The sequence below is a fragment of the Salmo salar genome, chromosome ssa18, assembly GCF_905237065.1.
Source record: "Salmo salar chromosome ssa18, Ssal_v3.1, whole genome shotgun sequence".
In the NCBI taxonomy this organism is placed as follows: domain Eukaryota; kingdom Metazoa; phylum Chordata; class Actinopteri; order Salmoniformes; family Salmonidae; genus Salmo; species Salmo salar.
This window is the reverse complement of record NC_059459.1, coordinates 19,825,665-19,837,997: the sequence shown is the minus strand read 5'-3', so window position 1 is coordinate 19,837,997 and position 12,333 is coordinate 19,825,665. Positions and strand designations below refer to the sequence as shown.

General features: G+C 46.4%; 1 long non-coding RNA gene across 1 annotated transcript; it reads left to right on the top strand.

Annotated features, from left to right (window-relative positions):
* The first annotated feature begins 1,589 nt into the window (after window positions 1–1,589).
* On the top strand, window positions 1,590–4,589 carry LOC123728703 (uncharacterized). Its single transcript, XR_006760339.1, has 2 exons — window positions 1,590–1,648; window positions 4,046–4,589. It is a non-coding gene; the product is annotated as an uncharacterized lncRNA (long non-coding RNA).
* The last annotated feature ends 7,744 nt before the right edge of the window (window positions 4,590–12,333 follow it).

Sequence of the window (12,333 nt, the reverse complement as noted above, 5' to 3'; positions counted from 1 at the left end):
GTCATGTCATCACACTGTCCTCAACCTGTCCTCTTCCTGTCCTCATGCTCCTTAAACTCTCTACTTGCACAGGTCTTGTATAGGACATGTGAGCTAGCTAGCTGGTGATGCTGAAATCTGAAGTAGTCTCTCCACTAGCCTACTCAAGGCCATGGTCCAGTTTATTAGGTACACCCATTTAGTACTGGGTCGGACCCCCTTTTCCTCCAGGACAGCCTGAATTATTTGGGGCATGGCACCATTGCTCAATTGGTATCAAGGGACCTAACATTTGCCAGGAAAACATTCCCCACACCATTACACCACCACCACCAGCATGTGCGTTCATGCTGCTTACGCCAAATCCTGACTCTGCCATCAGCATGACACAACAGGAACCGGGATTCATCAGACCATTTGCCATTCTCCTTCGACCATCGAGCTGTTTTCGCCCACAGGATTGCCACTGACTGGATGTTTTTTGTTTGTCGCACCATTCTCGGTAAATCCTAGGTCATGTAATGCGTGAAAAGCCCAGGAAGCCGGCCATTTCTGAGATACTGGAAGGAGGCTGGCCATTTCTGAGATACTGGAAGGAGGCCGGCCATTTCTGAGATACTGGAACTGGCGCGCCTGGCACCAACGATCATACCATGCTCAAAGTCGCTTAGGTCACTCATTTTGCCCATTCTAACGTTCTAACCATTTGTTCCGAAAGAAGGCAGACACACTTCCAGACATGCATCTGTTCATATCTACAAGATTAGCCTATGTACTGTAGGGAAACAATCTTAATGCAGGAAATTAAAAACATTGTCCCATGTCCCTAAACGGTGCACATCTGGCCACTAGATAAGTTAGAGGAGGAAAATAGATTGAATTTCCCAGCTAACTTTACTGACTGTAGAATGTCTGTGTTTTCTCAAGAATAATTCTTAAAAGCATGTAATATTTATTGTAGGCCTTACTGTGACTACATGTTTATCACATGAAATTAACTTCAGATGTCAGATCAAATGTTTTACTTCTCCCTCACTCATTCTCATTCACTCTCTTTCTCTCTTTCTCTTTCTCTCTTTCTCTTTCTCTCTACTTCTCTTTCTCTCTACTTCTCTTTCTCTCTCTTTCTCTCTACTTCTCTCTCTCTCTTTCTCTCTACTTCTCTTTCTCTCTCTTTCTCTCTACTTGTCACGCCCTGACCGGAGAGAGCCTTTTCTATGTCTCTATTTAGGTTGGTCAGGGTGTGATTTGGGTGGGTGGGCTTTCTATGTCCTTTTTTCTATGCTTTGTATTTCTTTGTTTTGGCCTGGTATGGCTCTCCCCAGCCTGGTGAGTCCTGTGCCTGCGCCCAGAGCCAGGCCTCCTGCAAGTCTCCCCAGCCTGGTTTATCCTGTGCCTCCTCCATGGACCAGGCCTCCAGTGGGTCTCCCCAGCCTGGGGAATCCGGCGCAGCCAGAGTCGCCCGCCTGTCCTCCGGCGCAGCCAGAGTCGCCCGCCTGTCCTCCGGCGCAGCCAGAGTCGCCCGCCTGTCCTCCGGCGCAGCCAGAGTCGCCCGCCTGTCCTCCGGCGCAGCCAGAGTCGCCCGCCTGTCCTCCGGCGCAGCCAGAGTCGCCCGCCAGTCCGGGGCACGCGGCGAGGGACCCCGCTCTAGAGGCGCCACCAAAGTGGGGTGAGCCAGTGGTCGCCACCGCGGAGAAATGCCCACCCAGACCCTCCCCTATATGTTCAGGTTTTGCGGCCGGAGTCCGCACCTTTGGGGGGGGTACTGTCACGCCCTGACCTGAGAGAGCCTTTTCTATGTCTCTATTTAGGTTGGTCAGGGTGTGATTTGGGTGGGCATTCTATGTCCTTTTTTCTATGCCCTATTTTCTATTTCTTTGTTTTGGCCTGGTATGGCTCTCAATCAGGGACAGCTGTACACCGTTGTCGCTGATTGGGAGTCATACTTAGGCAGCCTGTTTTCCTTTGGGGTTTGTGGGTAGTTCATTTCTGTTTAGTGTGTTAGGATACCTGACAGGACTGTTTGGCTGTCGTTTGTTTTTCTTTGTGAAGTGCCTTTTTCATCCTAAAAGGAAGATGAACAAATTCCACGCTGCACCTTGGTCCTCTTCTTCCAAAGACAGCCGTTACACTACTTCTCTTTCTCTCTCTTTCTCTCTACTTCTCTTTCTCTTTCTCTCTCTTTCTCTCTACTTCTCTTTCTCTTGCTCACTTCTATTCACACATTAACATACACGTTCACCTTCACATTCACAGAGCAGTGCAGCTCCACACCACTATACTTGACTATCCAAGAACAAAAAAACAAGGTAAATTCCTGCTTGTAGGCTTAAGAAATGCAATCAAGACTGAGAAAACAGTTAATGATAATAATAGGAATTGAATATCTCAAATCAAGGTGAAAGACAGAGATTATAATATATTTAAGCAATAAGGGAAAGGGGGCTAAGAGCTGTTCTTACACATGACGCAAGGCGGAGTGCCTAGACACAGCCCTTAGCTGTGGTATATTGGCCATATATCACAAACCCCCGAGGTGCCTTATTAATATTATAAACAGGTTACCAGCGTAATTAGAGCAGTAAAAATAAATGTTTTGTCATAGCTGTGGTATACAGTCTGATATACCACAAGTGACAGCCAATCAGCATTCAGGGCTTGAACCACTCAGTTTATAATGGAGAATAACACAGTAAAAAACACACATAATTGTGAGCATATAGAAAGCCAGTGGCTGCAAAGAGTCCTCATTTATAATTCAGAGGCGTCGTCCCAGGCAGAGATATAAGAAAGGACGCGTCTGTCTGCATTACGCAAGTGTTGCCTCAATATTGCATCATCCTCCTGGCTGTTTGGTTTTCAGAAGTTTAATAGGTTCCCTGTCAGTTGTGATGTGTCTGAGGCTCAGATAAGAGGCATTATTTCCCATTGAGTTTCTCAGCTGCCCTGTCTGGTCACATACTGCGTGTCGACATCACGTGATCATTTTGTGTTAAAAGATATGTTTGAAGATTAGTGTTGTAAGGTTGTTGTGTGTTAGAATGTCTTTAAGTGATATTCATGCGCGCGCACACACACACACGAATACACACACGAACGCACACACACGATAGATAATATGATAATAAGGCCTCTATACACCGTCATATCAACCCAACCTCCATCCCCCATACACACACGTACAGTCGTCTCACTACACAAAGGAACTGTGCATGTGTGCCGTCTTTCACATACACACACACACACACACACAGCGGGCTGCTGGTCTGCCTGACCTAGTTTAGTTGTGTGGACTGCTCTAATCAGAGAGCTGGCCCTGGTGGATTATAGGGATGCAGCTGATTTGCATTTCTTCCCTGTCGCTGGCAGATGGCACCAGAGGTCGGCAGGAGAACTGGAGAGCTCCTTCTACTACAGTCTACACACACTACGCATACTTATACTGTATATGTATAGCTAATGTATGCAGGGTCTCTGTCCACATACTACATGCACTAAACAGGCATCCACAAACACACACACACACACACACACACACACACACACACACACACACACACACACACACACACACGCACACACACACACACACACACACAGAGAGGAGTGAAAAGAGTTTACACCCTGTGCTCTTGCGCTATTCATGCTCAATAGGAAGGAAGTGATGAATCACACTCATTTATTTGTGGTCGCAAGCTTTTAACTGCAGGTCTTAAGCATGCCTCTCTCCCTCTCACTCTGCCAAAATCACAGAGGAAGTGAAAAGACATGAAACCTCAGCACATTGTCATACTACCTGTAAGTCGTTCTTGATAAGAGCGTCTGCTAAATGACTAAAAGGTCATGTAAATGTATAAATTATGTACTGTTATAGTAGATAAATGCAAATGGTGGAACACCCTGCGCACACACATAGGCATGCATGCACTAACACACGAGCACACACACACATGCAAACACACTGTGTCTTTGTAGGTGCCATCCCCAACTGGGTGGGTTGGGTTCCTATGAACACATTCTAGTTCTACAGATACACTGTTGATAGCATTCTGTCTGGCTGCATCAGCAGCAACTGCCCCGCCCTCAACCGCAAGGCTCTACAGAGGATGGTATGGATGGCCCAGTACATCCCGGGGGCAAGCTCCCAGCCATTGAGGACATCTATACCAGGCGGTGTCTGACATCTATACCCATCCACGCTACAATCCACATCGACGGGGCTGCAGTGGAGCAGGCAGACAGCTTCAAGTTCCTCGGTGTCCAAATCACTAAAGACTTCAAATGGTCCAAACACACGCGCACAGTCGTGAAGAAGGTGCGACAGCGCCTCTTCCCCTCAAGAAGTTGAAAAAGTTTGGCATGGGCCCTCAAATCCTCTAAAAGTTCTACAGCTGTACCGTTGAGAGCATTTTGACTGGCTACAATAGCACCGCCCTCCATCGCATTGAATGGTACTAGGATTGGCCTTGTATATAGTGTACATTCTCATGTGTATTTATTTTATATGATTTAGCATAATTGCATTGTTGAGGAAGAGTAAGCATTTCACTATGCTGTTTACATCTGCTGTATCATGTGCACGTGACAAATAAACTTTGATTTGAGAGAGATACAGTATGTGACAAATGAAGCTGATTGGGGAACTGGTATAAGAAGACATGCAGCTTTATGGATTCTATCAAGGCTATTTCTATTCTGATTACTCTTATAACAGCTACAGTAACCTGCTCAGTTAGACCCTACAGTACAATAGTAGAGGATGTTGCTAGTTGAGGTTTATTCTATCTGGCACAGATGTGAATTGCAAATCAAAACAAAAATGGAACCAAATGAATAGATATTGTATACAGAGAGACATGCTTGTAAACAACACATAGAAATATGCTAATACAAAAATGTTCTTCACAATTTGCATAGCACTTCTTTTCATTGAACTGGCACATGCAGTATACAGTAGACACACACACACACACACACACACACACACACACACACACACACACACACACACACACACACACACACACACACACACACACACACACACACACACACACACACACACACACACACACACACACACACACACAGGAAACATCAGGGTGTGCTCTCTCTCTCACACTTGTTTCCCAATCCACCACAAACAACGTGCCGGTTTCTCAATGTGGTCAAAGCGGATAAACTTTACTGTTAAAGTGTGTCAAAAACAAACCTTCCAATTAACTCTTATACTCAGAGTTAGTGTCTATGTTCTTGTCTGTCAGGCTGATACAATCACTACCCTACCAGGAGCTGTGCGTGGGTAAAGTCTCTGAGGAAGCAAATACAGGGAAAAAAAGCCATATTACAACCTATGTGTTGTGATAATTGCATTGTTTGCTCTATGACCTGTTAGATCATATCCCTTGCCAGCGTGATATCCCTTGCCAGCATTCGGACACTATTCAGACTCCTTCACTTTTTTCACATTTTGTTACGTTACAGCTTTATTCTAAAATTGATTAAATACATGTTTCAAGCGAAAACAGTTTTGATTTTATTTTATGCAAATGTATAATTTTTTATTAAAAAAAACGTATTTATATAAGTATTCAGACCCTTTGCTATGAGTCTCGAAATTGAGCTCCGGTGCATCCTGTTTCCATTGATCATCCTTGAGATGTTTCTACAACTTAACCTGTTTAGGATAGGGGGCAGTATTTTCACTGCTGGATAAAAAACATACCCGATTTAATCTGGTTATTACTCCTGCCCAGAAACTAGAATATGCATATAATTATTTGATTTGGATAGAAAACACCCTAAAGTTTCTAAAACTGTTTGAATGGTGTCTGTGAGTATAACAGAACTCATATGGCAGGCCAAAACCTGAGAAGATTGCATACAGGAAGTGCCCTCTCTGACCATTTCTTGGCTTTCTATAGCCTCTTTATGGAAAATAGAGGATCTCTGCTGTAACGTGACATTTTCTAAGGCTCCCATAGGCTCTCAGAAGGCGCCAGAACGTTGAATGATGACTCTGCAGTCCCTGGCTGAAAAACAGTAGCACATTTGGATAGTGGTCGATCTGAGAACAATGAAACGGGCGCACGCGTGCATGTGAAGAGTCCATTTTACATTTTCAGTCTTTGAACGAAAACGACGTCTCCCGGTCGGAATATTATCGCTATTTTACGAGAAAAATCGCATAAAAATTGATTTTAAACAGCGTTTGACATGCTTCGAAGTATGGTAATGGAAAATGTTGAATTTTTTTGTCACGATACGCGCCGGCGCGTCACCCTTCGGATAGTGTCTTGAACGCAAGAACAAAACGCCGCTATTTGGATATAACTATGGATTATTTGGAACAAAAACAACATTGGTGTGGAAGTAGAAGTTCTTATACTAAATCTGAGTTTGGTGAGTGCCAAACTTGGCGGGTGTCAAAATAGCTAGCTTGTGATGGCCGGGCTATCTACTCAGAATATTGCAAAATGTGCTTTCCCCCGAAAAGCTATTTTAAAATTGGACACCGGGATTGCATAAAGGAGTTCTGTATCTATATTTCTTTAAATAATTGTTATGTTTTTTGTGAACGTTTATCGTGAGTAATTTAGTAAATTCACCGGAAGTTTTTGGTGGGTATGCTAGTTCTGAACGTCACATGCTAATGTAAAAAGCTGTTTTTTTATATAAATATGAACTTGATTGAACAAAACATGCATGTATTGTATAACATAATGTCCTAGGAGTGTCATCTGATGAAGATCATCAAAGGTTAATGCTGCATTGAGCTGTGGTTTTGGTTTTTGTGACATTATATGCTAGCTTGAAAAATGGGTGTGTGATTATTTCTGGCTGGGTACTCTCCTGACATAATCTAATGTTTTGCTTTCGTTGTAAAGCCTTTTTGAAATCGGACAATGTGGTTATATAAAGGAGAGTCTTGTCTTTAAAATGGTGTAAAATAGTCATATGTTTGAAAAATGGAAGTTTTGGGATTTTTGAGGAATTTGTAATTCGCGCCACGCCCTATCATTGGATATTGGAGCGGTGTTCCGCTAGCGGAACATCTAGATGTAAGAGGTTAATTGGAGTCCACTTGTGGTAATTTCAATTGATTGGACATGATTTGGAAAGGCACACACCTGTCTATATAAGGTCCCACAGTTGACAGTGCATGTCAGACCTTTGTTTTGGATAGAGATGACAAAGAAGGCCAAGAAATGGTCAGAGAGGGCGCTTCCTGTTTGGAATCTTCTCAGGTTTTGGCCTGCCATATGAGTTCTGTTATACTCACAGACACCATTCAAACAGTTTTAGAAACTTTAGGGTGTTTTCTATCCAAATCAAACAATTATATGCATATTCTAGTTACTGGGCAGGAGTAGTAACCAGATTAAATCGGGTACGTTTTTTATCCGGCCGTGCAAATACTGCCCCCTATCCCCAACAGGTTAAAGAAGCAATAAAACTGGCCTTCTTTAGACTAGTTGAGTATCATGAGCATCAGCATTTATGGGTTTGAGTACAGGCTTAAAATGACCAGAAACAAAGACTTTTCTTCTGAAGCTCGTCAGTCTATTCGTGTTCAGAGAAATTATTCTATTCCATGCGAGAAATTGCCAAGAAACTGAAGATCTCATACAATGCTGTGTACTACTCCCTTCACAGAACAGCGCAAACTGGCCCTAACCAGAATAAAAATTAGGAGTGGGAGGCCCCGGTGCACAACTGAGCAAGAGGACAAGTATGTTAGAGTGTCTAGTTTGAGAAACAGATGCCTCACAAGTCCTCAACTGGCAGCTTCTTTAAATAGTACCCGCAAAACACCAGTCTCAATGTCAACAGTGAAGCGACAACTCCAGGATGCTGGCTTTCTAGGCAGAGTTGCAAAGAAAAAGCCATATCTCTGGCCAATGAAAAGAAAAGATTAAGATGGGCAAAAGAACACAGACACTGGACAGAGGAACTCTGTCTAGATGCCAACATCCGGAGTTGCTATTTCAACTTCTAATGCTCGCAGGTGAACTGAGTTAACAGGCTCATCATGTCTGCCCTAGGTCTAATCGAGTGAGCTGAGCTAACTCACTTTGTGTCTCAGCTCCTTACTACAACCAACAGAGCTGGTCTTGTCTATCAGAGGTCAATGACTGGATGTAGAATCAGCTGATTAGTTCCGTCTCAGGTCTGTAATCAATATCTGTAACTGGTTTGTCTGGATTGAGGTCCTTCTATAGGGATGGTAGTTCTTCAGTCAGAGTAATTCAAGCCTATCAGTCCATGTCATTCACACAGATGTCTGGGTCCTCAAACTAACCATCATCCTCTGCTTCACTGACATTTTGGTGCTTTATTGTTGAAATGTACCGTCTCTTCAAATAATCAGTTTGTTATTTACTTCAAAATGAGTTAGGAATACTCATCCAGAAGTGGCGCTCCTAGTGGCCAGGGACTTTAATGCAGGAAAACTTTAAAAATGTTTACCTCTTTTCTACCAGCATGTCACATGTACAACCAGTGGGAAAAAAACTCTAGACCACATTCTACACACAGAGACACATACAAAGCTCTCCCTCGCCCCCCATTTGGCAAATCTGACCATAATTCTACAAGCAAAAACTAAAGCAGGAAGTACCAGTGACTCGCTCAATACGGAAGTGGTCAGATGATGCGGATGCTACGCTACAGGACTGTTTTCCTAATACAGGCTGGAATATGTTCCGGGATTAATCCAATGGCATTAAGGAGTATACTACCTCAGTCACCGGCTTCATCAATAAGTGCATCAAGGACGTTGTCCCCACAGTGACTGTATGTACATATCCCAACCAGAAGTCATGGATTACAGGCGACATCTGCACTGAGCTAAAGGCTAAAGCTGCCGCTTTCAAGGAGCGTGACACTAATCCGGACGCTTATAAGAAATCCCGCTATGCCTTCAGACGAACCATCAAACAGGCAAAGCGTCAATACTGGACTAAGATTGAATCCTACTACACCGGCTCTGATGCTCGTTGGATGAGGCAGGGCTTGAAAACTATTACAGACTACAAAGGGAAACCCAGCCGCGACCTGTCCAGTGACGCGAGGTAATGGCAGGGGACAAGACCCTGGCATGGAAGCAGGCGGAGACAGCGAGAGAGGAAAGGCGACGATACGAGGAACTAGCACGACAACGAAGAAAGCCCGAGAGGCAGCTCCCCCAAAAATGTTTGGGGGGGCACACGGGGAGATTGGCGGAGTCAGGGTGGAGACCTGAGCCAACTCCCCGTGGTTACCGTGGGGAGCATGTAACCAGTCAGGCACCGTGTTATGCGGTGATGCGCACTGTATCTCAAGTGCGTATTCATAGCCCGGTGCACTCTGTGCCTGCGCCCCGCATTTGCCGGGCTAAAGTGAGCATTCAGCCAGGACGGGTTGTGACGGCTCAGCACTCCTGGTCTCCGTTGCGTCTCCTTGGTCCAGGATATCCTACACCAGCTCTACGCACTGTGTCGCCAGTGCGCCTTCACAGCCCAGTGCGTCCTGTGCCAGCGCCCCACACTTGCCAGGCTAAAGTGAGCATTCAGCCAGGATGGGTTGTGCAAGCTCTATGCTCCAGACCTCCAGTGTGCCTTCACGGTCCAGTATATCCTGCACCGGTTCTACGCACCAGGTCTCCAGTGCGCCTCCACAGCCCAGTACGTCCTGTGCCTGCTCCCTGCACTCTCCCTGAAGTGCGTGTTCCCAGTCAGGTATGTCCTGTGCCTCCTCCTCGCACTCTCCCTGAGGTGCGTGTCACTAGTCCGGTGCCACCTGTACCGGTCCCACGCATCAGGCCTCCAGTGCGCCTCCCCAGTCTAGTACGTCCTGTGCCTGCTCCTCGCGCTCACCCTGAGGTGCGTGTCACTAGTCCGGTGCCACCTGTACCGGTCCCACGCATCAGGTCTCCAGTGTGCCTCCCCAGTCTAGTATGTCCTGTGCCTGCTTCTCGCACTCGCCCTGAAGTGCATGTCACCAGTCTGGTGCCACCTGTCCCGGCTCCACGCACTAGGCCTCCAGTGTGCCTGCCCAGTCCGGCAACAGTCTCCAGTCCAGAGCTTCCGGTGACAGTCCCCAGTCCAGAGCTTCCGGCGACAGTCCCCAGTCCAGAGCTTCCGGCAACAGTCCTCAGTCCAGAGCTTCCGGCGACAGTCCCCAGTCCAGAGCTTCCGGCGACAGTCCCCAGTCCAGAGCTTCCGGCGACAGTCCCCAGCCCAGAGCTTCCGGAGACGTTTCGCGGTCCGGAACCTCCAACGACGGCCTGCAGCCCGGAACCTCTTGAGACGGCCCGTGGCCCGGAACCTCCTGAGACGGCCCGCGGCCCGGAACCTCCTGAGAGGCCCGTGGCCCGGAACCTCCAGCGACGGCCGGCGGCCCGGAGCCTCCAGCGACGGCCCGGAGCCTCCAGCGACGGTCCACGGCCCGGAGCCTCCAGCGACGGTCCACGGCCCGGAGCCTCCAGCGATGCTGGTGGGTTCACAGGATGAGAGGGTTCTTCGTCCTGCACCAGAGCCTCCAGCGACGGTCCACGGTCCGGCGCCTCCAGCGACGGTCCGGCACCTCCAGGGACGGCCCGGAGCCTCCAGCGACGGTCCACGGCCCGGAGCCTCCAGCGATGGCCCGGAGTCTCCAGCGACGGTCCGCGGCCCGGAACCTCCACCGATGCTGGTGGGTTCACAGGATGAGAGGGTTCTTCGTCCTGCACCAGAGCCGCCTCCCCTGCTGGCGGGTTCGCGACGGCCCGGAGCCTCCAGCTACCTTCAAACTCAGTGCCTCTTTGCTTGACATCATGGGAAAATCAAAAGAAATCAGCCAAGACCTCAGAAAACAATTGTAGACCTCCACAAGTCTGGTTCATCCTTGGGAGCAATTTCCAAATGCCTGAATGTACCACGTTCATCTGTACAAACAATAGTACGCAAGTATAAACAGCATGGGACCACGCAGTCGTCATACCGCTCAGGAAGGAGACTTGTTCTATCTCATAGAGATGAACGTACTTTGGTGTGAAAAGTGCAAATCAATCCCAGAACAACAGCAAAGGACCTTGTGAAGATGCTGGAGGAAACAGGTACAAAAACATCTATATGCACAGTAAAACGAGTCCTATATCGACATAACCTGAAAGGCCGCTCAGCAAGGAAGAAGCCACTGCTCCAAAACCGCCATAGAAAAGACAGACTACGGTTTGCAACTGCACATGGGGACAAAGATCGTACTTTTTGGAGGAATGTCCTCTGGTCTGAAGAAACAAAAATAGAACTGTTTGGCCATAATGACCATCGTTATGTTTGGAGTATAAAGGGGGAGGCTTGCAAGCCGAACTACGCCATCCCAACCGTGAACATGGGGTGGCAGCATTATGTTGTGGGGGTGCTTTGCTGCAGGAGGGACTGGTGCATTTCACAAAAGAGATGGCATCATGAGGCAGGAAAATGATGTGGATATATTGAAGCAACATCTCAAGACATCAGTCAGGAAGTTAAAGCTTGGTCGCAAATGGGTCTTCCAAATGGACAATGACCCAAAGCATACTTCCAAGTTGTGGCAAAATGGCTTAAGGACCACAAAGTCAAGGTATTGGACAGGCCATCACAAAGCCATGACCTCAATCTCATAGAAAATATGTGGGCAGAACTGAAAAAGCATGTGCGAGCAAGGAGGCTATAAACCTGACTCAGTTACACCAGCTCTGTCAGGAGGAATGGGCCAAAATTCACCCCACTTATTGTGGGAAGCTTGTGGAGGCTACCCAAAATGTTTGACCCAAGTTAAACAATTTAAAGGCAAGGCTACCAAATACTAATTGCGTGTATGTAAACTTCTGACCCACTGGGAATGTGATGAAAGAAATAAAAGCTGAAATAAATAATTCTCTACTATTATTGTGACATTTCACATTCTTAAAATAAAGTGGTGATCCTAACTGACCTAAGACATGGAATTTTTACTAGGGTAAAATGTCAGGAATTGTGAAAAACTGTGTTTAAATGTATTTGGCTAAGGAGTATGTAAACTTCCGTGGTGTCAGAGGAAGGCCCAAAAAATTGTCAAAGTCTCCAGTGACCCAAGTCATAGACTGTTCTCTCTGCTAACGCACGGCAAGCGGTACCAGAGTACCAAGTACCCCTGAACATTGACTCAGTACTGGTGCCCCCTCTACATAGCCTCGTTATTGTTATGTCATTTTATTGTTGCTATTTTTTTTTTTTTTTACTTTTATATAGTAAATATTTTCTTAACGCTTTCTTGAACTGCATTGTTGGTTAAGGGCTTGTAAGTAAGCATTTCACAATAAGATCTACACATGTCGTATTTGGCGCATGTGACAAATACATTTGATTTGAT